The sequence below is a fragment of the Toxorhynchites rutilus genome, chromosome 2 (assembly GCF_029784135.1).
Source record: "Toxorhynchites rutilus septentrionalis strain SRP chromosome 2, ASM2978413v1, whole genome shotgun sequence".
Taxonomy (NCBI): domain Eukaryota; kingdom Metazoa; phylum Arthropoda; class Insecta; order Diptera; family Culicidae; genus Toxorhynchites; species Toxorhynchites rutilus.
Genome location: NC_073745.1, coordinates 48,387,034 through 48,412,696, shown reverse-complemented (window position 1 = coordinate 48,412,696; position 25,663 = coordinate 48,387,034). Strand labels below are relative to the sequence as shown.

The 25,663-nt window shown below is 39.5% G+C and overlaps 2 long non-coding RNA genes across 2 annotated transcripts; both read left to right on the top strand.

The window, feature by feature from the left end:
• The first annotated feature begins 13,619 nt into the window (after positions 1-13,619).
• Positions 13,620-14,776, top strand: LOC129770246 (uncharacterized). Its single transcript, XR_008742078.1, has 3 exons — positions 13,620-14,186; positions 14,280-14,355; positions 14,440-14,776. It is a non-coding gene; the product is annotated as an uncharacterized LOC129770246 (long non-coding RNA).
• A 5,315-nt stretch (positions 14,777-20,091) lies between these two features.
• LOC129770247 (uncharacterized) lies at positions 20,092-21,248 on the top strand. The gene is made up of 3 exons (XR_008742079.1): positions 20,092-20,658; positions 20,752-20,827; positions 20,912-21,248. It is a non-coding gene; the product is annotated as an uncharacterized LOC129770247 (long non-coding RNA).
• The last annotated feature ends 4,415 nt before the right edge of the window (positions 21,249-25,663 follow it).

Sequence of the window (25,663 nt, the reverse complement as noted above, 5' to 3'; positions counted from 1 at the left end):
ACTACTTCGGATGTTTTCTCAGAACGCATCTTCTTCTTCTTTCTCCTCAATGGCACTAACGTTCCTAGGGGAACTCAACGTCTCAACGTAGTATTACTTGCGTCATTTTTTCATTGCGTTTCATGCATTTTTAAAGTCATTTGGCATCGAAAAAAAAATCGATTTTCCAAATTTCCTTGGAAGATTTTCGAGGATCAAAAAATCAGAATTTTGAGCGCTTTGAGGCACCCCTAAATCATGTCCGATCGAGCTGAAACTTTGCGAAGATAATTTTTCTGGGCCAATAATAATGTACATGGTCGGTTTTTGAAATTCGATGATGAAATTTTTTCCATACATCCATTGCCACCCTAGTCTTCCCCTAGTGCCACAACAACAAGGTTGCCAGGTGTTTCTCTAACTTTTTGCGGAGTGCAGATCTTGGCAGAATTGTATTATTCCGAAGAAAACTTTTTGAGGGAAACAAAATCAGCGTCGACAAATAGGGGAACCCGGGGCAAGAGTGCCCATCTGATTATTTTGCCTATTCCCACCTTTTACAATTATTTAACTACAGAACTTTGTTTTATACATATACTGCATATATTTCACATATTATCAGCCAGAACCTTAAATATTTTTTATTGGAAAACAGATAAATACTAACTGAGCTTCTTACAACTGCAATCTATATAAGAACGCACAGTCGCAAATTAACGAAATACCCTCAGTTTCAATATGTTTGCATGACTCCACCCATAAATACAAATAGAATAATCATTTTTCTTCAACTTACTGTATGAATTAATTTAATACGTACGCATTTATTTCAATAAAAAAATAATTTGTTATCTCTCAACTTCCGGGGCAAAAGGAGCCATTATTACCGGCGTAAAAATGCCATAGTCGTAACCTCGAATTCGATCTGTCAAACGCAAACAGTGTAATCGTGGTTGTATTTGTTGTGGTCATGGTTTGTAAATATGGACGGATTTCGTTCCGAAACCAGTGGCAGATGGAAACTATGGTTGTTGCCGTACATTCTGTAAATCATGGAGACGAGCTGCGGAGGAATATAGTTTGCCCAGAAGAACATTGGCCAAATATGTGCAGAAGGTGCAGAAGTTAGGCCGTTTTAAAACTGTGTTTTCTGAACAACAGGAGGAGTAACTCGTGAGTCACATCCTTAATATGCAGAAGTTATTTTATGGGCTGACAACACACGACATCCCGAACCTAGGGTATAAAATCGCAGAATGAAATAATTTAGATCACTCTTTCGACAAAACATCCAAATTGGCCGTAGAAGATTGGCTTGCCGGTTTTCGTGTACGCCACCAGAACTTGAGTTTGCGTTCTTTGAAACCACAGTGAATTTCACCGTGTTCTGTTTTATCATCAAAAAATATATTTTTATAAGATTGGCACTCTTGCCCCGTACTGGAAAAATACAAGCCAAAAACATCATTTTTGTAAATGAAACATTTTCATAGTAAACATAACTTTTGAACAATTTGATGCATAGCTACACCTAAATAGGAGTATAAATGAACAAACCAGCAAAAAATGGAAAAAAAATATAACAAAAGAGCATTCAAAAAAGCGTATTAACTTAAGGTGGCACTCTTGCCCCAGGTTCCCATACCGGTCATATAAAATAGTCGGAGGGTGTTGGAATAAGATTTTATAAATCAGCCATTCCATGCCAAACCGATATACACATTTTCGTGAAAAGTAGTAATTAGTAGTAGCGAACAATTAGATCCGTATTTTTTATTGTTTATTTAGGGTGACCATTTCCGTTTTAGGGTGGTCCGAAAAATCACTTTCTTTCATTTTTTTTCCTTACAATGACTATTTTCAACTATTTCTATTTCTATTTCAAAAATTCATAACTTTCGAACTACTGGGCCGATTCTAATCATCGATATATCAAATTAAAGCCAATCACTTCTTTTTAGGAAAAATACTTCAGTTGCAGGAAGTCCAATTTTTGTTTCCGTTATTATTGATTGTATTTGTTTTTATGGTTCTAATGGTCTCGTGACCAAGCTATATTATTTTATATATTTTTTTAGAAAGCTGAGGATTTTCTACATAAAATATCTCAAAATCAGAGATTTGTTCTTTTTCTTTTTTGAGTTATGGTTTTTCAAAGTTAATCGATAGTTCGGAATATCCACAAACCTCAAAGTTGTGCGTAGTTTATATATGTCGGATTTCTTTCCACTGCAAATAATCTAGTCAAAAATTGGCGTGGGACTACGTCTTACATTAAAGGTGCCAAATCAGAAAACAGGTCACGTTTTTATGAAATAAAGTTAACGTTAATAACTATTTTTGCTGCGAACGGATTTTAACGATTTGCATACCAATCGAATCGGAAATTTTCTAAGACTTGTTTTTTATGCTATACATTACACTCCCATAGTCTACATAGTATACGGTTTAAATTGGTGAAGATTGGAAGCATTCTCATTTCCCCATACATTTGTTCTGCTTATTTGTGTGCTTTCCCGAACAGAGCTGTCAATAACGGGCAACTTATGCAGCCGCTAGAATACAAACAACGAAGGGGGACAGCGAAAGAGAATATTTGCGAAGTAAACTCCACCCTTGCATATTAATTAAACTGTCGCTAGCGTATAAGTATTGCATCTCCTCTGATGAAATTCTCAGAATCTTTCTGTGCCCGAAACAACAAAGATAGCTTATTCTGCTCGTTTTGTGTTTTATGTCTCCCCTCGGGCTATGAACGCTAGCGAATATTTCACATCAAGGTCGGTTCTAGCCACTGATGTGTTTGGGTTTGTGTGTTTTGCTTGTTTTAGTTGCGCGAAACTTAGAACTTGTTCATTTCCTACTATAGCACACCTTCGATACTTTTAGTTGCCATTCGTATTTGCTCTCTTGCGCATCGGCTCTGATGCAACTGATGCAACAAGCTCCTAGCGTTGTTGACGGGTTTGACCGAGAGCCGAGAAACGATTTTTCATAAACAGTCATTCTCGCTATGTTTCATTTTTATCGCTGCAACTGTGTGCATCTGTTAGACGCGTGTTGTTGCTTGGCGATGAACGGAAGATGCCTCTCGTAAAATACTCAGTGCAATGCGTGCATTGATATAAAGAAACGAATTGCGACATAGGACCAATTAGTGTATTGTTCTTGCAAAGGCAAGAAAGAATCGTTGCTTCTCGAAATGATTCTACAAAACCATGCAAGCCATTAAATCTTTTCAGATTCCCCGGAACCTTTTGCTAAAGAGTTATTTATGAAATATCGACGTATTCGCAAATAATATCCGAAATGATAAACCAACTAATTTAAAAAAAAATATTGCGTAGTCCTACGTCCTAAACGGTCGTGTCTCGGATACAACCCATCGATTTTTAGGATTACCAATCCCAACCTAATCAACCCTTGGCGAATGGCAGAACAATTTTTTTAAATTCTTTTTTATGCATATATTTTTTGTTTATTGAAAATAAAAGAATTTAGTTTTTGATTCATCCTCTTAAATCAGAAAACACCTTTCTCACATGAAAAGGTAAGGTAATGGAAAATCATATTTGATGAAAAAAGTCCTTCTACGCATATGTTCGAATTTCAACAATGACAGAGTTATAGAATTTTTTTTTGTTTCGGACTCTATTGCCACAAACCGACTCTACATTACAAAGTACGCTATGTAAGCCGATTCTGTTACTTTCATTTAAAAGTGAATTTAAATAATATTTTGGAAGTGAAAAATTGACTAGCAATTTCCAATGAGTATTTATTAATTTTATCCCAAAAATTCATACCAAACTTGATTGCTTCTATCGATCAACTAAAGCTCTCTCAGCACTCTACATTTTTTTTCTTTTACACTCAACTTCTCCCTTTTTTAATTTCGCTGCAATATCGATATAAACAATTCCTGGTAAAAATTCAAGCGAAAACTGAAAAAGACGGGTGGGTAATGTCGGGGACATAACCGGAGTGACGTAGGACTATACAAAGGGACAGCTTTTGTTAAATATATATTTTAAATATATTGTTTTATTTTCTTCTCCTACGTGAATACCTACCTATCTACCTGAAAAATGGATTAGTTTATTGTTTACTCTTTTTGAATATGTTGATGGTTCTGAAAAGAACCATTGGTGTTGTGTTTTTGTTATCACTCGATATTCCCATCTTGTTCGGTTAAACCTTCCTGTTTAGCTATTGCGTTTGCCACTCGCCACAGCTTTCACAGTTGGAAAATTTCTTCCCATTCAGCTTTGTGACATGTTGTACAGTATATTACATTCAATGCGACGTGCCGAATCGCCACTCAGTGTCGCATTGGAGGCGATTTTAACCTGTAATTGAACATTTGCGATGACAGTGGTACAGTGTCGACTTTCAATGTGGGGTCATAATTTGGATCTCTATGTTCACAAAAATGTCCAACTAAATAAGTCGCATTACATGTCCGTCCAATTAGCCATGTCCAAACATGGCTGCTTGGGTTGGTTTGTTGATGTGTTGTGATGTGAACCGATGTGGTGTACGGTTTGAATGAGAATGATCGTTACGGCAGCGGAGCGGGGATTTTTAAGCTGACTGGCTGGCTCGAGAATTACGCATGTGTGAGACTGCGACCAATGCTTCGTTCATATTTTTTCTTTTTCCTTTCCAATCGTGCTTCATTCTATTTCGCTGCTGCTCTGGTTGCCCGTTTTGGTCGGTACGATTTGAGGAGCACAAAATGGACCATTCAAAAATGGGCACATAGTGCATTTGAACAATGCTTGATATTTCACAATTATTCAATTATTAATCTCAAGAAAAATGAAATGTTATTCGTTATGATAGACGCGTAGATATATTTCCTATCAATTGATGCAAAAACCTTTGCGATCTATTGAGAAATGCTCGAGTTATAAGCGTTCCAAATCTTGCATTTTTTCCTACTTGTTCAGTGCCTAGATTTCCATTTCACCCCCTATATCTTCCGGTTAGACGTAGTCCTACGTCAAAAAATCGCGGTTATTACCCCACTGTATTTATAAGAGGCACTTAAATTTCACTTGAACGTTGAAAGGTTAACTTCGTAGTGTAATTACGTCATAATGAGCGGTTGATCAATATAAATGGAGTAATAATAAAAGGATTCTACTGTAATTCCTAACTTTTCTACTCCGATTATCTATACAGATAATAAGCTGAAACGAGTAATATCGTTATAACAATAGAGAGGAAGACGTTTTGGAGGCGATCTGACGTAGTGGTAACATCCATACCTCTCACGCAGAGACATTCTTCCAAAGATGGAAGTAAAAGTGACGAACCAGCCGAAATGTGTTGAAAGTCACTTTAATAGAGAGAAAAAAGGGAAAGACGTTTCATGGAAATGTACCTGCTTGAAACAAAGCGACTGATAGGAAACTTAATTTTCATGTTTCGTGTTCGAAAATAAACCCTGGTTAAAACTTTTAGGGGACTTATCGAATACAATATTTTCAAAATTTGTCGATATATTTCCTGCTTGATTTTTATAATGTTACATTCCAAGTCAAAATTTTAGACAACTCTGGCCATTTAAATTGCCTGACATACCCTTGCGACTTATTTCATTTCTATTAAAAAAAACTTGATGGTAAGGGTGGTTGGCAAACAGATTTTTAAAAATCGACAGCCGCAGTATATTCATGAATGGTACTTTGAAAACAGAGTGATATTTTTTACGAATAAATATGTACAATAGAGTCCCGATTTTCTGCGAGTGGACGATCCACGGTGCGTATTACCCGCGGAGCGAGTTCCATGATAATCCTGTTGACATTCACAGTGAGTGGTGTTTGCACCTAATTTTTAGTCTTTTATTACGTTATCCGCGGAAATCTTGTCACTCAATTCCGCGGATGAACTTGGTTTTTTCTTTTTATAAGTTGTCGGAATATTTTCTGGCAATTTTCGATTGAACAACCATCATTTTTAATTTGATTAGATATTGTCTAAAACTTTTCAAGATTTGGGAGTTCTGACACCTTGTTACAAAATTTACTTATGTATTTGCCTGAATACACAAAGGTTGGACAAAAAGAACAGTCTTCGAACTTATCCTATTGGGTACTGCGCAGTTCAGAACATCACTTACGTTGTGATCAAGTTTGGTATCGCAATAAAAATATCTGATATTTAACGATAACAATTAACTTTTACAGTGATGGCGAAATAAATGAATACACTGACAGTGTCAGTTAATTTTCGCTATTTACGTGCCTTTTCCCTACATTTTTTGCGATCTGCGAACACGTTATTCAAAATAGACTAAGACACTTTTTTTTGTTATTATACTGCCGCTCTACGCATAGTTGTCCCATGTTCCAAAATCAGCAACTAAGAAAATCGCATTCAAAGTTTTATAGCAAAAAAGTTTTATACAAAGTTTGTCTATCAGAAGCCTTAAGCACTTCGGTTTAGCAATACACTGGGTTTTTTATAAACAGAAAACTATTGTTTAATGAAATTTGAAAAGATCCCCTCATTCGAATCAATCAATCTTGGTTACGGACTTAAAAATTCATGGTGGGACAGTTATGCCTAGAATATCAGCATGGGACAGTTGAACTTGATGTTGTTTTTTGGAAACTGGAAACAAACAATAAGTTTTTTTTGCGTTTTCCCGAAAGATTACGCACGCAAGAAGTTTTATGAAGAAGGTAGTGAGCTGCAATACTTTTGCTGAATATAAATCTCAATATTATAAGGCATTCACTAACAAGGTGTATACGTATTCTGTTAAACATTTTTTTATTTGTTCGAGAATTAATTCGTTTTTCCAAACCAGAAATGAGTACATTAGCCCTGCTGAAAGTGTGACATAAAATTCTTGTACTTGAACCGATTTATTTAATACTAGCTGACCCGGCAAAGTTCGTCCCGCCAAGATTTGTTTTTTGTTATCAATAATTTTCAAGCATTCACGTTTTCTTACTAGCAAGTTCATGGGTCCAATCGCAGAACTGTTCATTGATTGATCTTCTATTCGTCCCCGTTGAATTTACTTTTTACTATAAAATTCCTAGTATTTCTAACAAAACTCATCATTATAATATCAGATTATTTTCAGACACAATTCTCGTTCAAGATTTTTCAATCACTTGCAAATAACATGTTTCTCCGTTACATGGAATAAATGTTTTATACGAAAATTTGATAGAATAAAGACAGCCCTAAATTGGACAATTCCTCGAGTTCTGCTCATATCAACACATCCGGCGATCCTTTTTTTTTTGGTTTAGATAGAAGAAGATTTAAGAGTGCGTTTCATCACATTAAAATCCATTTCCAGTTTCGAACCAAGATGATAGTGTAGGACGCTAACCACTCGGCCACGGGAGCACTTCTCATACCCAAAAACTCATTTGTATGGCAGCCCCCCCCTTAGAAAGGGGAGTGGAGAGTCTTAATACCATTGAAATATTTATTGCATTCTAAAACCTCAATATGCCCAATTTGGTTTAATTTGCTTGAATAATTCTCGAGTAATGTAGAAATTTGTCTTTCATTTGTATGGCAGCCCCCCTTTAGAGAGGAGGGTGGAGCGTCTAACCACCATAGAAATATTCATTACACTCTAAAACCTCAATATGCCTAATTTGGTTTCATTTGCTTGGTTAATTCCCGAGTAATGTAGAAATTCGTGTTTATTTTGTATGGAAACCCCCCCTCAGAGAGGGGGGAGGGGTCTCAAACTATCGCGAAAACCTTCCCCGGCCCCAAAAACTCCTACATACAAATTTTCATGTCGATCGGTTCTGTAGTTTCCGAGTCCATAAGAATCAGACAGACAGACAGAAATCCATTTTTATATATATAGATATATCAACAAAAAATACATGGTGGGACAGCTATGAATAGAATATAAACATTGGACAATTGAGCTTGATGTTGTTTTTATAAAAGCTGGGAACAAACAACAAGGTTATTTTGTGTTTTATGAAGAAAAGTGAAAATTTTCAAAAAGTAACATGGGACAACTATGCGTAGAAAATATTGATTATGATACTGCTTTCATTATGAATACCGTCCGAAGATCTCGGAAAAGACTACATTCAGTGTATGGAACTAGCACCCAAATATGAAAAAATAACATCCACTTGCAGTGTACTTATTATTTTCTCCATTACTGTATATGGCTTAAGATAAGACGCTGACGTTTTTGGAAATTCCCAATTCCAAATTTCGACCTGTTTGTTTTTGTTTTCTCAATTTATCCGGGTATTTATCCATACGATTATTGTAAGTTGTTTATCGACGGGATGCCGGCAGACCTGCTGCCATTGATATCATATCTTTTGAGGGTTTGATACAATGTAATCCTTAGTCGAATGATTTTTACGGTGGTGCAGGTCATTGCTTTATTGCCAGATTATCCAATTTTGCAATGGATTTCACGCACTTTTCGTTTTCTCATAGTGATAAAATGCGTAAGGGAAAATCGAAGTTGAGTGCCGTGTCCGAGTGGTAAACGGCATCAATGACAAATACACATGCCAACTTTGGTTACATTTTCGACTTCGACAGGTGCATCTCTCATTGAGGAAATGAGATTAGCCGAATACGTCTAATATAGCTTTATCAGTTCCTTTAGTAATGTAGCTGTTACTGGATAGACGTACATGACGTAAAAACTGTCGTAATCTTCCATATTTCAATACTCAGATTTCTCTTCCTGTTTACTCTGTTTTTTCTTCCACTGTTCACCGGTAATCATTTGATTTCGGGCGGTTGTCGGGGGGCTTCCAAGTATTTGAATTACATTACTTGTTAATTACCAGCTTGAGCTTTGAGCTTGAGCTTTGAGCTTGAGCTTGGGTAGTCTGTACAATACGTAGTTGCTCTCCGTGATTGACCTGAACCAACCAAATTGCACAAAGAACACACAGAATGACGCTTGGGACTAGCAAATCATTCTCGTTGTGCAATTTTCGGTGATTCGAGCTTTGAATGGTCAATAACGACGCCGGCCACGTCCTTACAGTCACCAGAGGAAGGGAAGGAATGTTAGTATGATATTCGCCGCACGAAGGCCAGAAGGGTCGCCTCTATAGCGTGGTTCCCTAGCGTTTATCATGGAAGGGATAGTTGTTAGTGGGAATGGTTAAGCAAAAATCAGGATTCACTGCGGTAAGTGATGTGATTCTAAAATCTTAAATTTGATTTTTTTAATATTTAATTTTTTAGTTTCTAATTTTTTAAATTTTTAAATTTTAATGTTTTGAAATATTTAATTTTTTAAATTTTTAGATTTTAGAGTTTTGAAATTTTGAAATTTTAGAATTTTTAAATCTTTAAATTTTGAAATTTTTAGATTTTCAGATTTTAATTTTTTTGATTTTTAGATTTTTAAAGTTTTGATTATTTAAATTTTTTTGTTTTTTTTTATTTTTAGTGTTTTGATTTTAACACGTTAAGTCCCGACTTTCTCCCGTCATGCCCCCATTCAGCGCGCATCAAGAGTGTCTGCACAACGGTTGTGTCCCATTCACCCGAAACACGTTTACCCGAAACACATTTACCCGAATGTAACACATACCCGAATGTAACGAATACCCGAATGCAAAATTTACCCGAATGAGAAGGAAAGATTCCGACAAATCAGATTGTGAGATTCGTCGAATCTCCTGTTGATAAATATGATTAAATCAAAACAACATGAAAAAGCAACAAAAAAACGAAGTGAAGTCAGAAATTGTAATGAGGAAATTTGAAAATGATTTTGAAGACTTCGCGGTGTCATTTTTAAAAATTGGTATCGGCACAATTAACATTCCGTCTTCTTTCCTTTCCGTGTTGATCTTTATGTGATATCTGAACCCAATTGCTGGTAAAATATCTTTGTCAAAAGTACTCTACATTCAGATATAAAAAATATTTCATGTGCCTTCAAACATATACCACATATAACTAAAGGCAGACACAGAACACTCAAATTAACACATTTGATTCATCCCCATATTCCTAACTGCCACAAAAGACGGTGTGAAAAAGCCTTTCCGTAATCGATAGCTGCCTGATCAACATCGTATGATTAAATGATTATAAACATAACCGTATGCAGTGTCCCTGTTAAGGAAGTTTGGAATCTGGAGACTCGAAACAGGAACTTGAATATTTAGAACAAAACTTGTATTTTTTAATCTCATTCGGACGTCAGGGATCTGAATCCATAATCACAAATCTGAATATATTTTTTATCTAAATTTAGAAATGAACCTCAATAATAGAGGATCATGATCTGAAGTAAAACTATTTTTGAAGTATAAATTAGATCATAAACCTGGAATCCGTAAAATAAAAATCAGGCAAAAGAAATTTCAAATAATCATAAAGTACAAAATCCATAACAAAGTCAAAATTTGAATAAAAATACATACATGTACACGTTTAGCACACCATCAAAAACTATTTCCGTGCGAACTACAATGTGAAATCCGAATTAGGGCTATTACAGACAATCTTCCAACACTAGCGTGGCGTGACACTTTCTAGGACAACTCGGATAAGTAAAAGGGGTTCATTATTGTTCAACAACGCAAGCTGCAACGCATACAAATGCAAATAATTTCCTTTCCCACTCTACAGTTACGGTTAGCGATATTTACTATTCATTGAGAAGACTAACAGAAATTTAAATAACTAGTGATTCATCTGTTCTTTAGCTGTGATAAGCTAACGAACGAACAGAGACTCTTCGTCCTAGCGAAGAAAGAAGCGGTGTGAATAATGCTTCTAGAAAACGTTACGGAGAGGAACTCGAGAGTATAAATCAAACACACTATTCTATCTTGTGTAAATAGGATAGAAAAGAAGGAGAGAGAGAGATAATTTGATGATGTGCGGTGATGTGCTTAATTGACACGGAACTCTGAACAATAAAAAACGGCTGCGACGACAGAAAGATACAAACACAGAAAAATACAAACACTAAAAAAAGGTGATTTAGGTAAAATATCGTAGCTTGTTAAACTTATCCATTTGCTAGAGTAACACTGGTCTCGTACTACGGTGTAACTGTACTTCGATGCTCTCTCTGAAGATTCCTTCGCATCACATGGGACAGAGCTCGTGTACCGATACACATGAGGGACAAACAAAATGAGCGCTTCGTAAAACTTTGCACGCCACACATCAATTCGCTTGTTCAACACATTGCAACAGTTTTCTCTAATTTATCTATTTACAAAAACACATTTTAATTCCACTTCACGACTGCAAATTCTTCCTTCATACGCTCTTCGAACTATTTTGGGAACAGCTTACAAGAACACGAAATACACGGAGCGAACGACAAACACATCCGCACTCGATCACTGCACGCGCGGTACCTCTACTTGTTATTTACCAGCTTACAAACTATTTTCGACAATAATGACTTTATTTTTGAGTGAAATTATAATTTCAATTATTAAATTTTGACGTGGGACTACGTCTAACAGGAATATATGGGGGGTAAAATGAAAACCTAAACACAGAACATGCAGGAAAAAAATGAAAGATTTCTAATGCTTATAACTGGAACATTTCTTACTGGATCGGAAAGATGTTTGCATCAATTGGTAGGGAATATTTCTACGCATCTATCGCAATTAATAAAGTGTTATTCTTCATTAGATAAACAATTGAATAACTGTAAAATGTTGAGAGTTATCTAAACGCCCTAACTACCTCGTTTTGATTGGCCTGATTTACAGCTTCCCCAACACAGCCATCAAAACCAAGCAGCCTTGGGGAAATCAACATTCCAAATACATGAAAGTGTGGGGATTTTTGTTCTCACCGGAATGTGTTCCCTAACACAGACTTCAAAACCAAGCAGCGTTGGAGAAATCGGCTTTGAAAATACGTGAAAGTTTAGGGAGCTCTTGATCCCACAGAAATGTGTTCCCTAACAGAGATTTCAAAACCTTGGTGCCTGGAGGAAATCGGCATTGCAAATTCATTCAAGTCGGGGATATTTTTCTTCCGACCGAAATGTGTTTCCCTAACACAACCTTTAAAACCAAGGTGTCTGGAGAAATCGGTTTTGCAAATAAATGGAAACTGCGAGTACTTTTGTACTCGCTTGCCTTTGTGCAGACTAGAATATGTTTCCATCAGACGGTCTTCTAAACTTAGGAACCTGGGAAAAACATGCATACACTAGAGACGAATGAACTTTCAAGTTTCAAGCAAATTCGCGTTTCGAGAAGTACGTACACTTCAGAGATGCAAACTTCAGAGTGAAATGTAAAATAAAATAATCGTTTAATAATTTTCCCGTTCACATATTTTGTCCTAATCATCATACCAAACGTAAAAGGACTGTCATTAATTTTTACTCACAAAGCAAATATATTGAATTCAATTAAATTCGGAAATTGTTACATTCAATCAAGAATTTAATCAATACCATCAAATAATTGCTAAGCTAAGGTAGTCCAACGTTAACCTTGCGGTTATATCATAGATATAACCCACTTATTTTATTTTTTATCACCTTTTACTATAAAATTCCTAGTACATCGACCAAAACTCGTCATTATAATATCAGATTATTTTCAGACACAATCCTCGTTCAAGATTTTTCAACCTTGCAAGTGGTAACATGTTTCTCCGTTACATGGAATAAATGTTTGATACAGAAAATATGATAGAATAAAGAGAAGAAGAGAGGGGTGTCATACCACCATAGAAACATTTATTGCCCCCTACAACCTCCATATGCCGAAATTGGTTCCATTTGCTTCATAATTTCTCGAGTGTCGAACCACGCAGAATCGTTTATCGATCCCTAAAACTTGTATATGCCAAGTTTGATTCCATTTTCTTGATTAGTGCTTGTGTTATGCGGAGGAGTGTCTATTCACCATGGAAACGTTTTTAGGCCCACTAAAACCTTCACATGCCAAATTTTGCTCCATTTGATTGATTAGTTTTCTATGGAAGCCCCCCTCCCCCGCCTTAGAGAGGGGGAGAGGTCTCGAACTATCATAATAACCTTCCCCGACCCCAAAACCTCTATATACCAATTTTCATGTCGATAGGTTCAGTAGTAGCCGAGAATCAGAATCAGACAGACAGACCGAAATCCATTTTGATATATACATATATATATATATATATATATATATATATATATATATATATATATATATATATATATATATATATAAATATATATATATATATATATATATATATATATATATATATATATATATATATATATATATATATATATATATATATATATATATATATATATATATATATATATATATATATATGTTGTGTTTCGGATTTGGTCACCAACTCTTTTTAGCAACACGAAGTTTTTCTGTGTACGCTTAAAGCTAAAATAATGTTTTATTAAATATATTACTTCTGATTGAATTCAATTGCTTACAAATTTGGTGGGCTATGGTTGCAGAAGCGGTATAGGGCCCAAATAATCCGGAATCGAAATTAAATTAAATGCTTTAAAAAAAACCTTCTAGATGGATACTACACTACACGGCTTGTTTTTGATGAGAGCTCGATCCAATATGGGGATTAACAAAGGAATTTATGTACAGTTTCTAGCAGGCGGTTGTAGCACGGTACTGATTTCGACTTTTGGAAGCCCCTCGTTTCGTTATTTTGAATTTCAGATCCAACACAATCTCTCCTGTGTGGATCTGGGATTCTCTCTTCTTTCTATGTATTGGATGTTTGGCAACGCGAGTGCCGCTCCCGATTTTAGATTTGAGCAACTAGCCATAATGGGTGCTGGATGTGACTGGGCGGCTGTTTTAGCCAAGACACCCACATACCAACACTCCGAAAGACTCATGCTTTCTTTTTTTTGCTATTTTTTCATTTGGATATTTCCCCCAAATAGCAGAGTCTTTCGGCGGGGTTTTCTTGTTCTTCAAATTTCAAAACCCGGCGAGCGCTTCGACTTGAACTCTGCTCGGGAGGTTAAAGGGTATCGCCCGCAAATGCTTGAATGCGCGACCAATGAAAGCGCAGGGGAATTTCGGTGTGAATACGGAATAGTTAACATCGTTAACTATTACGTAATTCCGGTTCCAATGAATGTCTCGCTGATCTGAGGATCTTGAGATATGCTTGCCCATTCCGACTTCGACCGTGGAATAGGCAGGGCGGACCAGTTTTTTTTTGCATCGCGAGTGGACGGTAAAAAGGTACCGTAGGTGAAAGGCTACACGTGCTAGTCAGTAGACTAAAGTTTTTTTGGTTTTTTTTCTGTTTTTTTTGTCTCTTTGTTTCATGTTTAGTTAGTTTAAAATAAGTTTTTCCGAGAAATCGAAAAGTGTAATTCTTCGCTTGTGTTCCCGTTTAGCGAAATCAAAGGTAAGCTTAGAGCTCCAAGACATGTGGCTGATGCTAAAATTAATTGTGGCATATGTGTGGTGTTTTAATCTTTGTTGTGTGTAGGAAGGAGCCGTATCCTGACCCCATGATCGAAGATTGGATCTTCGCCACCACATCAGTCAAACCAGGTGGCCGCGCGAAGCGCGAATCGTCACTCGAATCAAGGGAAGGCGCAGCACGGCACCACTACACGTCGGATGCGCATTCAACGTCTACGTCCCATCATCTACGCCTACGGACTCGTCATTCATCGCCTACCGTGGAACGGCGGTAAAGTAGATGCACGTAAAGCCTAGGTAGTGTGAGTACAAAACTTCTTTCACCCTAAAAATAACATGCGCATGTAGGGTTAAGGTCAAAAATAAAAACCACACACAAATTAACAAAGCCACACAAAAAAATGCCACACAATTTAGAAGCATAGAGCAATACCGTCAGCGTGCACATGCTGCTCGCTAGCAAGAAGGGTTCACACAAGATGGAGAATTAGACTCGATAGTAAGATCGCTGGGCTTGAATTCCAGGGTCCGGTGTTCGAAACCCATATGAGGATTTAGGGAAATAAATTTAGTAACCATTATTTTTCGTTATTTGTTGTGATGATTTCGTATGTAATATAGATGTGAATACAACCTAGATTCGTGGGAAGATGTGGAGAACTTAATAAATGTTTAAAGAATCAATGTAATTTGAAGTAGACATAAATGTTGTGCATTTACTGGCTAGCGGTAGCCTAAACACCCGATACAATTTTCAGATAGGTCACGAGCCCAGGGTTGGGGCTCCTCTTCTGTTGTGGACAACTTTTCAACCCCCGCACCTCGTCCTCTGAAACTTCAAGGTGGGTGGGTTTGGCATCATTGCGTAGGTCCAATGATGAGAATTTTGGCATACACGGTGTTCATTGGAAACAACCGTATTGCCTCTGTTGCCTGAATTGTGGATCGCGGACAAACGGTGTCGCGGGTCCTTCTTAGCGCAGAAGAGTCGCGGAAATAACCGGGTTTGTGAGAAAAAGGACAAACCCGCCCTCAGTGGGTGTCTCATTGCCGGGCAAGGATAAAACACGGCGGTCGGTCTCCCTCGCGGGAGTGGCGCTTAAGCCGACCGCTTATCTGCGCAAAATCCCCGGTCGCGACGAACTCGCGCGCTTCCCCGGCGTCGCGGGTTACATTTGGCGCCCAACGTGGGGCTTGGCACGACATTTACGGTCATTTGAAAAATAATTTTGGGAAATTTATTTTGGAAAATTATATTGATTTTTCCAGTTTTTCGGGAAAATTTGTTTTCGGTGAAAATAATTATTTTTGTAGTATAGAAATTTAATATTTAATATCGGTGTAATATTGAATTATAAATTTTGTTTATTTTTTTATTAAGATTTCTTTCAACGATTATACATTTTTTAAATTAGTTATAAAAGGGTCTTCAAGTGAATTATACAAACATCTCGCATCTAGTCTTCATGGCACATTCATCATTCCTCGCCATCTATATGAAACGATATCGGGCAATTTGTTTTTCTATTTGATCACTTCTAAGTTTTTTTTTCTTTAGAACATTGACATTTTTTCGGCATTTTTCAAGCACTGTATTTTTGACATCTTTTTGAAGATTTAAACAATCCGTCACCTATCAGCTGCATCATTTTTACCCTGAAAATAAATTGATTATCGAATATTAGTGGTGTTATTTGAACGATTCAAGATGGAATTCCCTTGTACTGAGCATCTCAGCTTGGAGGAAATTGATTACGAACTACGTATTCGGAATCAACTCGATGAGAATATGGTTGGTCTAGACCTTTTAGGGAAGCAACGGCGTTTGAGAAAGCTTTTCAAATCGGATGCGAAGTCAGGACGCAAATACTCTTCGTCCATCAATATCCGAGATGAACTCAATGTCCTCGAAAAAAATGTGGCGGCGATTGGAAGGGAAGTCAAACAGAAAGGGTTTGAGCCGTATCAGAAATCCAAGTTGATACATTACAGGTATAGAACAGAAAGATGTACGGTTATCGATGAAGGGGAACAGCTGCTGAAAGATGGAGTGTTGCGTTGTTTAAGTAAAATGATTAAAGAATATGATGCGAATAAAGTATCAGGTAAAGCGGAAAATGATAGTACGAATGTCAATGCGATGTTAGAGGTAGAGTGTCCGAGAGAGTCGGATTCGCGAAGAACTAAAATTGAAGTAAATAATGAAACAAAAATGCTACAAGAAATAGCTGAATTACGCGAAAAGGTCGCATATCTGGAGAGAACATTAGGAGATCTTATATCAAATCTGACGATGAAAGAGGCAACTAAGAAAAACAATGTTTCAATACAGAATGATGAGGGAAACACATCCAACCAACTTTGTCAGGAAAGTGCAGAAAGCAGTCAGGAAGAGGATGAAATAGATCCATGTCAAAATAGATTATCAAAGGAAAAAAGAATTAGAGGAAATGTTGACGCAGATGATTCGGATTCTTCAATAAAATCCCAGTTTTCCAATATAAGTAAAGCTAGACAACGAAGAAGAAAACGACACTACTTCGAGGATAATAGAGATAACATAAGAGACAGAATAGAGAAATGGAAGTTAAGGTTCTCAGGCCATCCTAGAACATTGAGCGTTGAATGTTTTTTGTATCATTTGGAGAAAATTGCGTATAGAGAGGACGTGCCTGCTAAGGATATTCTGAAAAGAATTCATGTACTGTTGGATGGATCAGCGCTAGAATGGTTCTTCACGTACGTAGACGAGTTGAATGATTGGGATTCGTTTGAACGTCGGATTAGGAATCGTTTCGGTAACCCTAATTACGATCAAGCAATCCGTCAGAATATATTCGACCGAAAGCAGCGTCGAGATGAAACATTCGTTGCATTTGTGGAGGGAATTGAACAGCTCAATAAAATGCTGTCAAAACCACTTTCAAAGCGACGAAAATTCGAAATTATTTTCGATAATATGAGACAACATTATCGTTCAAGGATCTCTATTATTGATGTGAATGATCTGGACCATTTGATGGACCTGAATTATCGAATCGATGCAACTGATTCTGCCCTCCAAAAGGCATGGGAAAGTTCCACTCTAAAACCAATCCATTGCATTGAGACGATGGAAAGCAGAAATAAAGAAGCCAATTGGATAGTAGATAGAAGAAGAACGAGAAATTCTAGTACCACAAAGACCTGTTGGAATTGTCAACAACAGGGGCATTGTTGGAGGAACTGTAATGAACGGAAATTAATTTTCTGTTATGGTTGCGGAAATATGGGCAGAACGACACGAAGCTGTGAACGTTGTACTGTTCATAATAGAAATGAGAGAAATCTGGACAATAATGTGTTGACACAAGGCAGAAGACGTGATAGATAGGCATCCTTCTCTGTTCGCCTCTCCATAATCCTTCTTCCTATGTGTATATTCGTGTGTATATGTTAAAAGTTCAAGCTATGTACCTTTCATGAAGGAACTAATAACAAAAAACACACCTATGTGGAAAGTCCTACGTCGAATCCCATCGATTGAGGAATCGTTGATTCTTTGGAAGATTGCTTGAAGTCTGAGTTGAGAGCTCACAATGACCCGGGAAAAGTAGCAAAGTTCACGAAGAAAATGAACGAGTCGGAGCTATGACCTGTGCAAAGTAGCGGTCATGGTACCGTGAAGCGTAAAGCGAGCACTGATGATGACTTTCGAAATTATCAGTAGTGGACTTTGTGAAGAAACGAAGAGTAGAGCGCCTCAGCACTAGAGAGCAGTCCGAAGAAGAAGAGACTTGATAAACCTCTCGATTGGTTGATTCCGTAGAATCAAGTTTTTTTTGAAAGCTATGTATCCGAAGTGACGACTAACGGGAATCCCAACGAAAAGACCAGACAAGAGTTCCACCTTCGGAACCGAGTCAAGTGGAAGACGCGACTCGGGTTGTAAATACTTGTATAAATTAGTAGTAGATTAGTTTATTAGTTTTTCCTAGTTCCCTAACCCTTATTTTCTAGTATTAGTCTTATATCTAGTTAGGTTAGTTAGTTAATTTATTTAAAAATATAGTCACTCACGGTTTTTTCTTTGTTTGTTCCCATATTTTTTTCGCGTGTTTTTGTTCTCTCGTTATTTTTCCGTTCCAGTTTATTTTTTGTTTTTGTTCGAAGAAATTCTCTCGGTTTAGTTTATTATGTTTTCGTCACTTTAGTTCCTAAAATAATATGTAAAAATTAATAAATATTCAGATTTAATAAGTTACTTGTTATTATTATCGTTGTGGTTCCGGTTCGTCACTGTCCTCCAGCTCGCATCCTTTGTCCCATCCTGTAGAATAGTCCCGAATCAGTGTCCTGTCCCAGATGCTCCCGTTGATGTGATGTATTTTTCAGTTGTTGTCCATAGCTGCTGCCATCCTTTCCCGTTTTCCGTTTGTTTTTCTTGGATTAATTTCTCGAATATCCTTGTTAAGTCCTCTGTTTCCTCCAGTTGTTGTCGAGAATTGTCCTGTCCTAGCCCTTTCCGGTGTTTTGGTCCCCATCCTAGTCGTCCTCGTCCTTCGTTCGGTCGTTTCCCCAGCAACATTCCAGTCCAATCGATGATGCTGCTCCCCTTGTCGAACCTAATCTGAAAAAAAGAGAAGAGAAAAAAGCTTAACATCGTAAAATTGGAACGACTCACCATTTCTACTTTCCTTTTTCTTTTTCCGTCCATATCGTTCCACAAAGTTTTTTTTTCCCCTTATACACGGAATCGTCCGTGTAAGAATTAAAATAAAAATTAAATTACACTGCCCTGACAAACCTTCGCACCGGTTTGTTTACTTCTCAAACACTGTTTGGTTGGCAATAGCGTGAGTGAATGGTGTGAGTGTATTGGGGAGAATGAGTGTACATCGCTTGTAAGCGAGGGGTGCGTGAATGTTTGATTGGTTGAATATTTAGTTTTGTTTTGTAATTTTGTTAGGAAAAAGGTCATCTAATCGTTGGTAGCATGCCAACGATTGAGAATGACGAACTTTAAGATCTTTCTTCGGATGGGAGCAGGAAATCTTTGGATCCTTCCAGAGTAGTTTCCATATCCGAAGAAATTTCGGGCAAATTTAAGATGGATATTGTTTTCATTCCTTTTTACTTGGATAAAGTTCTGAGGTCGGAATGAACAATATTCATCGAGTTATTTTTTCGACGTAGGTCGATAGTACGTTCTTTTTTACATCTCCAGAAATACTTCTATTTATGAGAAGTGGAGGATGTAAAGATTTTAGTTATAGTTTTGGGTAATTTCGAGTATATTTTTTCTTCATTTTGTGTAAATAGGATTGTCAACTAAATAGTAGCCCTGGAAGGTCAGATCGATTGATATTTTTTTTTCGGGTTTTTTCTTGTCTCTCAGTTCAGTAGTTTTCGGTTAGTTAGTTCTCTATAATACCAGTAATTTTTGATGGGCGTTTAGAGTTAACCTTTGCAGGGTTTCACATGACATTTCGCTGGAGACCGGAGCTGCAAAGCGTTGATGGTCAGTTACAGACAGATAAATTGATCTGATACTGGAAATAGAGGATGAGTCAATTCAGTTTGACGATGACCACATATGACCCCGAAAATGTTACTGAACAATTCTGCAAAGGGAGACTCTATTTTCGCCTTCGAAAATTTGATTGGTGCAGGCCAATCAAATTTTCGAAAATTAAGCAGGGAATGATGTAGCACGGTACTGATTTCGACTTTTGGAAGCCCCTCGTTTCGTTATTTTGAATTTCAGATCCAACACAATCTCTCCTGTGTGGATCTGGGATTCTCTCTTCTTTCTATGTATTGGATGTTTGGCAACGCGAGTGCCGCTCCCGATTTTAGATTTGAGCAACTAGCCATAATGGGTGCTGGATGTGACTGGGCGGCTGTTTTAGCCAAGACACCCACATACCAACACTCCGAAAGACTCATGCTTTCTTTTTTTTGCTATTTTTTCATTTGGATATTTCCCCCAAATAGCAGAGTCTTTCGGCGGGGTTTTCTTGTTCTTCAAATTTCAAAACCCGGCGAGCGCTTCGACTTGAACTCTGCTCGGGAGGTTAAAGGGTATCGCCCGCAAATGCTTGAATGCGCGACCAATGAAAGCGCAGGGGAATTTCGGTGTGAATACGGAATAGTTAACATCGTTAACTATTACGTAATTCCGGTTCCAATGAATGTCTCGCTGATCTGAGGATCTTGAGATATGCTTGCCCATTCCGACTTCGACCGTGGAATAGGCAGGGCGGACCAGTTTTTTTTTGCATCGCGAGTGGACGGTAAAAAGGTACCGTAGGTGAAAGGCTACACGTGCTAGTCAGTAGACTAAAGTTTTTTTGGTTTTTTTTCTGTTTTTTTTGTCTCTTTGTTTCATGTTTAGTTAGTTTAAAATAAGTTTTTCCGAGAAATCGAAAAGTGTAATTCTTCGCTTGTGTTCCCGTTTAGCGAAATCAAAGGTAAGCTTAGAGCTCCAAGACATGTGGCTGATGCTAAAATTAATTGTGGCATATGTGTGGTGTTTTAATCTTTGTTGTGTGTAGGAAGGAGCCGTATCCTGACCCCATGATCGAAGATTGGATCTTCGCCACCACATCAGTCAAACCAGGTGGCCGCGCGAAGCGCGAATCGTCACTCGAATCAAGGGAAGGCGCAGCACGGCACCACTACACGTCGGATGCGCATTCAACGTCTACGTCCCATCATCTACGCCTACGGACTCGTCATTCATCGCCTACCGTGGAACGGCGGTAAAGTAGATGCACGTAAAGCCTAGGTAGTGTGAGTACAAAACTTCTTTCACCCTAAAAATAACATGCGCATGTAGGGTTAAGGTCAAAAATAAAAACCACACACAAATTAACAAAGCCACACAAAAAAATGCCACACAATTTAGAAGCATAGAGCAATACCGTCAGCGTGCACATGCTGCTCGCTAGCAAGAAGGGTTCACACAAGATGGAGAATTAGACTCGATAGTAAGATCGCTGGGCTTGAATTCCAGGGTCCGGTGTTCGAAACCCATATGAGGATTTAGGGAAATAAATTTAGTAACCATTATTTTTCGTTATTTGTTGTGATGATTTCGTATGTAATATAGATGTGAATACAACCTAGATTCGTGGGAAGATGTGGAGAACTTAATAAATGTTTAAAGAATCAATGTAATTTGAAGTAGACATAAATGTTGTGCATTTACTGGCTAGCGGTAGCCTAAACACCCGATACAATTTTCAGATAGGTCACGAGCCCAGGGTTGGGGCTCCTCTTCTGTTGTGGACAACTTTTCAACCCCCGCACCTCGTCCTCTGAAACTTCAAGGTGGGTGGGTTTGGCATCATTGCGTAGGTCCAATGATGAGAATTTTGGCATACACGGTGTTCATTGGAAACAACCGTATTGCCTCTGTTGCCTGAATTGTGGATCGCGGACAAACGGTGTCGCGGGTCCTTCTTAGCGCAGAAGAGTCGCGGAAATAACCGGGTTTGTGAGAAAAAGGACAAACCCGCCCTCAGTGGGTGTCTCATTGCCGGGCAAGGATAAAACACGGCGGTCGGTCTCCCTCGCGGGAGTGGCGCTTAAGCCGACCGCTTATCTGCGCAAAATCCCCGGTCGCGACGAACTCGCGCGCTTCCCCGGCGTCGCGGGTTACACGGTTTCTGGCAAGCGTGTTCCCTTTGGATGAGTGAAATAGGGCTGTCGCTGGTACCGATATCGACAGTGGTACTGTGTTGAGGGGTCCCGTCGTGACATACCCCCACCCGTAAACCTTGGTGAGAGTAAGAGATTTCTGGATCACTGGAACCGGGTTTACTCTGTTCCTCGACGTCCAGTACAGCCAACTTCACAGCTGGCCTACGCAAGATTCCCGAAGACGTTCGTACCAACGCCTGTCGTACTCTGCCATCGCGCCCTGGAAAAACTTCTTCGATCCGACCTCTTATCCACTGGTTCCGCCCCGTTCCGCCAACTACTAGTACCAGGTCACCAATCTGCACGTCCCTTACATCTTCGAACCACTTGCCTCTTCTAGTAATTGTCGGAAGGTACTCTTTGAGCCATCTTCGCCAGAAATCATCGGCAATGCATCTAGCCATTTTCCAGCTGCTTCGGAGCGCTACGCGGCCGTCTAGCGGTTCAGTTGGTAAAAATTTTGTACCTGATGAGTTACCCAACAAAAAGTGGTTTGGCGTTATAGCCTCCTGATCCGCTGACTCCAGAGGAACGTAAGTGAGTGGTCTGGCGTTAATCATGCCCTCCGCTTCTAACAGAATTGTCTCCAATGTCTCGTCGTCTGGCCTACGTGGGCCTTCCAAGATTGCTCCTAATGCGACTTTTACCGAGCGAACGAGCCTTTCCCACGCGCCGCCCATGTGTGGAGACGCTGGCGGGATAAATTTCCAGGTTGTCTCAGCGGTAGTGAATTTTTCCGCCAATGCAATGTTCAATGCTTTCTGATGCGCCTTCATCTCGTTATGTGTACCGTGAAAGCAGGTGGCGTTGTCGGTCCAAATTTCCCTAGGCTTGCCTCTGCGTGCCACGAAGCGTTGTACCGCCATGATGCATGACTCGGTAGTTAACGAGTATATTACCTCCATATGAACTGCTCGGATGGTGAGGCACGTAAAGAGAGCCACCCATCGTTTCACGTTGCTTCTGCCTACTCTTACAATTAATGGTCCAAAGTAGTCCAATCCGGTGAAAGTAAACGGATGCAGGAAAGCAGTCAAACGGGTCTCAGGAAGAGGTGCCATCGCTGGTGGACTTGGATTTGCTTTCGCTATGCGGCAGTGTAGACACGCACGTTGGACTTTATCTAGTAGACGTCTGAGAGCAGCTATCTCGAAACGTTGACGAATCTCGTTGAAAATGGTCTCTCGATTGGCGTGGCGAAAGCGGCGGTGGTACCAGTCTACAATGAGGAAGGTTATTTGATGTTGTCTAGGAAAGATGATTGGGAACTTAGCTTCCATCGGTGCATATGGCGCAGCACCGATACGGCCGCGGCACCGGATGAACCCTTTCTCATCCATAAATGGGCTCCTAGTGTATATAGTACTGGATTTGTTCACGGTGGGATGGCGTTCATTGGGCGAGCCTCGAGTTTTGTAGAGAGTGTTGATTTCATTCGCATAGAATTCACCTTGAGCAGTTTTCACGAGTGTTTCTTCGGCTCGCCGGTGCTCGTCGCTGGTAAGATTGCTGAGTTCCAGGTTCTCGCCGTTTTTCCGTTTACGAAGATTGTCGATATATCGTAGTACGTACGCTGTTACACGCTGCAGTTTCGTCCATAAATTGAATTTGTCGAACGTGATTTTGGTGATGAAATGAGTAAGGTGATTGTGAGGGTGTCGCAGCTCTTCTTCAGTCGAAGGGTTCGTTTTTTTATTTGGCCACCTTTCTTCGGGCTCATAGAGAAAGCTCGGACCTTGAAACCAAGCATTGGCCATCGTTAACTGTGAGCCGTGATGCCACTTGGTGGCTATGTCCGCGATGGTACCCATCGCCACTCTGACTGCAGTGTAGTTTTTAGAAGTTCGCCAACCCGAATAGCCACGAACTTGTGGTACCGACGATGATCGGTGGAGTGGATCCACGCGAGCACAGTGTTTGCATCGCTCCAGCAGAAGCGGCGTTCGAATGGGAACGTGTGATATGCCTGTATGGTCTCCATTAGACGAGCACCTAAAACGGCCGCCTTGAGCTCGAGTCGAGGGATTGACAGAGCTTTTAGGGGGGCTACTTTGGTTTTCGCTCCTGCTAGTGCGATTTGCACGCCGGTTGCCGTCTTCAAGCGGAAGTATACTATGCAGGCATAAGCGGTTTCGCTCGCGTCGACGAATAGATGGATTTGTAGATGTTCGAAGCCGTTCTGAAGAAACGAGGAGAAGTAGCAGCGTATCGAATCGAGATTATGAAGCTGATCTGCCCACAGTCGCCAGCGTTCGTTAATATCTTGTGGTATTCGCTGGTCCCATCCTGTCCCTTTGGACCAGAGCTCCTGAATGAGCATTTTACCGAAGACGAGGTAAAATGCAATGAAGCCAAGTGGTTCGAACAGGCTCATGACTAGTCTGGCAACCTCACGTTTCGAGGGAACATGATCTTGACGTAGAATCTGTTGCAGATCTTCCCTGTCCCCGAAAGTGTAGACAAATAGATCGTCTCGCGGGATCCATTTCATGCCCAATACCGACTCAGTTTTCTCACCTCGTTCCAGGTCCAAACTTTTGAAAACTTCTTCAGCAATCTCGCCGATTTCTTGCAGGACCTTAATTTCATTTGATAAAAATCGACGAAGAGTGAAGCCTCCTTAAGAGTGCACCAGTTTGACCTCATTCACTACGTCGATCGCCTTTTGAATGGTCTCGAAGCTGTCCAAGTAGTCGTCGACGTAGTGTCTGTCGATGATAGCTGCCGCGGCACGCGGGTATTCTTCGGCGGATTCTTTTGCGTTAAGATTTTTGATGTATTGAGCTGAGGCCGGCAAACAGGTTGATCCAAAAGTGCCCACATCCATGACGTAAACTTGCGGGGTGTCAGTTGGCCTTTTCCGGGACAGGAAACGTTGCGACTGACAGTCTGGATGTCGAATCTTAAACTGGTGAAACATCTCCATCAAGTCACCACACACAGCCACCGGATATTGTTCGGAATTGACGACAGACCCACCTCGGCTGCTTGCCTCTGCTATTTCTCGGATAATGTCCTGACGCTTTTCAAACGATTCTCTCCTCGCTCGTTGTTGTTTCTGTTTTAGCTCTAAATCTTCTTTCAACTTGCGTTCGCGAAGCAATTTAGTCTCTTCTGCAAGCTTCCGCTTCTCTTCTAACTGGCGCTCTTTTTCTTCCATCATTCGCTTATTCATCTCTTCTTGCTCCTTCAGCTCCTGTTCCTTCATGACCCGTTCTTCTTCATTCAGCTTCAGCTGTTCTGTTAACACTGTCATATGAACACTCGATGATACGCTTCCAGTAGGATCGATGCACTTCGCTCGATGTTTTGAGCCCTTCCTCGAACTAGTTTTCGGACCTGTCTTAGATCCCTTGGCAGGATGATGGTCGGTAACGGGAACTTGAAGATGATCACCGTCACCGGACGTCCCTTGCTTATCGCATCCCTTGCAGAAGTAAGAGGCACTTGACTGCTTGATATGATCATCGAAACCGGCACAACTAAAGTGTTCCCAAAGCTTACATGCATCACATTGCACCATTTCTGCCTCTGCAGAGTCCTTCCGGGCACAGGACTGACAGTTCCGGGGAGAATTAAGGTCTTCCATACTTCTAATACCG